Source organism: Nannospalax galili, unplaced genomic scaffold, assembly GCF_000622305.1.
Source record: "Nannospalax galili isolate Female #2095 unplaced genomic scaffold, S.galili_v1.0 scaffold936, whole genome shotgun sequence".
NCBI classification, from domain to species: Eukaryota; Metazoa; Chordata; class Mammalia; order Rodentia; family Spalacidae; genus Nannospalax; species Nannospalax galili.
Genome location: NW_008337142.1, coordinates 213,721 through 217,830, shown reverse-complemented (window position 1 = coordinate 217,830; position 4,110 = coordinate 213,721).

Below are 4,110 nucleotides of genomic sequence, written 5' to 3'. Positions count from 1 at the left end.
GGACTCACTGGACAGACACCCTAGCCTAATAAGTAAGCCTCAGGTCACTGTGAGAGACCCTGTCTGAAAAAAACACTGGAGATGGATCCTGAGAAATGACAACCCAGACTGCCCTGTACCCTCCACCTATACATCTATACATATACTAATAGACACATAGCCTCCTCCCCAACCTGCATAAACACCAAGAAATAAAGACTCATGATATTCCTTATAGATCTGCTTCTCATAGCCATGAAAGTACAGTTGGTATATTTTTGAGGTAAATTTAAAAGTTTTCCCTTTGGATTGTCTTAATCCTTAAAAATCTTTAAGAAAAGTTATTTAGACCATTACAACTAATTTTTCATCATTTTTGTATTTACTATATATACAACTGGAATATAATAGCATCATTTCCATTTTTGATATGCTTTGGTGGAGCAAGAGCATGTGTGCACAATCTTTCTTGGGCAGCCTTCACAGGAAGTGCTCCAGAGGAGGTGAGCACAGCTCACTATAGTCCCCAAAGATTTTCTGACTATTAGCAGTTTTGTTTTTCATGAACACCATGGACATGTTGTAAAATGCTCAGGGTTTAGACTATTGCTAATGTGTACGTGTTCTGTTAAATTAACAAAAGTGGCTAAGTGTATTCAACTTCATTTACTCATTATCATGTGAGAACAATAAAAGGCCACAAACCACAGATTATAAGAGGAAACAGATCCAACCATCCAGATCACAGTCACTGTTCAGCAGATGTTGTTTGCCATTGCTGATTGCCCATGAGCAATCGTGGATGATGTCTGTACCTATGGATAGAAACGCCAGGGATGTTAGATGTTTCTTCCCTTTGAGATACATTACTGAAACCTCTCTCATCAGCCCTGCAGACAGGAGGCATCATTACCTCTGTGGAGGTGTCTATGGAGACCCTCTGTTCATGAAATTCCTCAGGGTGATGATGATATGCTCAGCCTTAATCGACTTCTGTTTAGTTTCTTGACAATTGGATACACAAGATCAAGGACAGGCAACATCAACAGTGGCTGGACTTGATGTGGATAAAAGATGAGATAAATGTTATGTCTCCAAAAATATATAGAGCTATAATTATAGCACCATCAAGTTAGGACTCACTATTATTTTCATCAGAAGTACTACCTATTGCTATGCTCATGCCCAGATAGTCCTTCCATGGGATAAAAGAGACAGTTAATGAGTAAGCTCAAAGATAATTAAAAGGTGAACAAATCACTTTGACTTTCAGTTAGTAAAAAATACTGTGAAATTTGATAATGCATTACCATGAGAATAAGACAAAATCAAACACTCTTGGAAATAAGTTCATGTGTTACAGGGCTGGAGAGATGGCTTAGTGGATAAGAGCACTGGTTGCTCTTGCAGTGGACCCAAGTTTGATTTCTAGTACCCATATTGTGGATAACCACTGTCTATAACTCCAGGTCCAGGGGAATCCAGTGCCTTCTACCAATCTGCCCTGGCATTGTATGACATGAGTTCACTTATGCAGGTAATAAAATTATACACATACAATAAAAAGAATTTTTTAAATTATGTTATTGGTAAGAATTTTCCATGTGAAAGCAGCCAGTGCTCCTAACCCCTGAGCCCCCTTATCGGCTCCTCATTTGGTTTTTAAATTACATTTATTTTCTGGTTGTGGTAGTACACACCCTAATCTTAGGAATTCAAAGGAAGATGTAGGCATATATTTGTGAGTTTGAGGCCAAACTGGTCTACATAATGAGTTATGGATATACAAAACCATAAAGAGAGACACTGAACCACCAAAACTATATTTCTTTTTATTTTGAATGTACATGTGAAAGACACAGCCTTCATGTGGAGGATATAGGATAACTTGTAAAAGTTTCCTCTTTCCACCATGAGGTTCCTGAGGATTGGACTAAGGTCAGACTTGGGGACAGGTACCTTAACCCACTGAGTCATCTACCATCCCTCAACAAACATATTCAAGTTAGTAATAAAATTTATTTTCTCACTATTAGAGAGTGTTTTCTTTTTAGGTACATGGAAGGACAAGTTTGTAGAGAATTTTACGAGTCCAATATCATAGTTATGATAACATTGCATTATACTAAGCTGGTGCTTAGAATTTGGCAGGGAAAAGCTTCCAAACTTGTTAGAGGAAAGGGAAAACATACAAAAAAATTCCAGTTTCAGAAACAAAGCTAAGCTAAGAATATCACACTTTTGTTTAATTTTCATGATTCTTCATGAACTTCAGAATACTTTACGCTTAGAGTGGTGCTAATACAATACTTCAGATAGTTTATCTACTGTCAGTTAGGTTTAATGAAAACATCTTTAAATCATTCACTTTCACAGAGAATTCTCCTAGATATCAAATACTGGATCAATGCATTGAAAATAAGAAACTCCTGACCTACCAGCTCACTAAATTTCATCATTATTTTAGTATATTCCAGAAACTAGCTGGCTGTGCTTGATGTATACAGTGATATTCCACTAACACTAGAAAAGAATCAGGTCTTTTCCCCTTATTCAAAACACAATTACCCTTGTTACAATTTGGCAAAAAAAGGAAAAAATATAAATATACAGCATTTTTCCATCTTCCAAGACAGTTTGGAGAAGTGGATCGTGTAAATATTGGTCAGAGATTTCGCCGGTGTGAATCAAGTTTCTTTCCAGTTTGAGACTAATGGAGACACGATTGCTTTGAGAAGGTGTTTGAGGACAAGCGCAGGTACAGCTGAGGCTGATGTTCAGTGAGAACTCAAGCCAAAGAAGCTTCTACAGAACAATCAGACCAGCACCCCTGGCCTGGAGTGGGCATCTCTGGTGTCTGTGCTGCCCAGGCTGGTGTCTATAGACTCCTAGGCTCACTGAGGAAATACGGCTGTCTGGAGCATGCTCGTGGACTAATGACTCTACCTACATGAGAAATCTGTATGATAACTGCAGCTTATTTCTCTCTAATGTCTCAGAAACCATGAATCAAAGATCTTTACTTACACGGAAATGAAATTATTGTGATTTCCAAGGCAAAGTCCTCAAGTACAGGGACTATTTAAGTGTCCTTCAAATAGAAAACAATGGGAAATGGTCACACATGTTTTTATCTTAGGAAATTCTCCTGAAACTCAGTTAATAATCTTTCTTAAATTGAATTCTAAATTCTGATTTCATATTGCATCAGTTTTATACCCATTTTCACATTCAACTCTAAATTGTCATACTATTCCCATTTTCTGGGTTAAAATAAAGAAGATAAAAAGCTCAAGGTAAAGGCCGTATACTTATAAAATTACATACCTAGAATACAGCACTATCAGTTACCTCAATAACATGGGGAAGCTTGAAATTATTCTTTTATAGCTCAGAGAATTTCCATGTGGTGAAAGATAACCCAAGAAAGAGCCTTAAGTGGAAGGTGATAAAGTGAGAAGCAAGAAGTAATGTGAAACGATTCAAAGCACCTTGTTCCCATGATGTTTACAGGAGGGCTCCCTTACTGAGATAGTGTGGAAGCCATTTTCTGTACTTTCTTCTGACTTTGATCAAAATCCAAGGAGACAGAGTTATTTCCAAACATGGGCATTGCTTATTTCTTTGTCAAAGAAATTTTCTACGGGCTTTTTGCACTCCTAGATGTATCCTTTTAGCCAAAAATCTGACTGTCAATTCATAGCAGGAGAGATGGTCACACTGGGATCTCTTGATTATGCCACTGAGCAGAGTTGGAAAGAGGAATGCAAATTACAGAGAGAAGACCCTCCTGGCATTTGCTCTCTGGTGTCTGGTTGTTGCGGAGTGGTTGTCCCAAGGTGGTATCCCTGGAGGTTTCAGGTCCTGTGCTGCCATGTCCCTGATGAATCCAAGTTCATTTTCTATAGTCTTATCAAGATAACAGGATTATAGTTTGTCTTATCACCTTGGCGTCATCGGTACTGCAGAGGACACAGAGATGGCTCGAGTCCCAAACTTTCAATTTGTAACCAAAACCCTGAGACCAGAGATGTTCATGATGGCATAAATTACAGCTAATAGTAATACTGATTAGCGATGATGAATTAGCTATGTATATACATCACTACTTATGAAGCACTTTCATTTCTG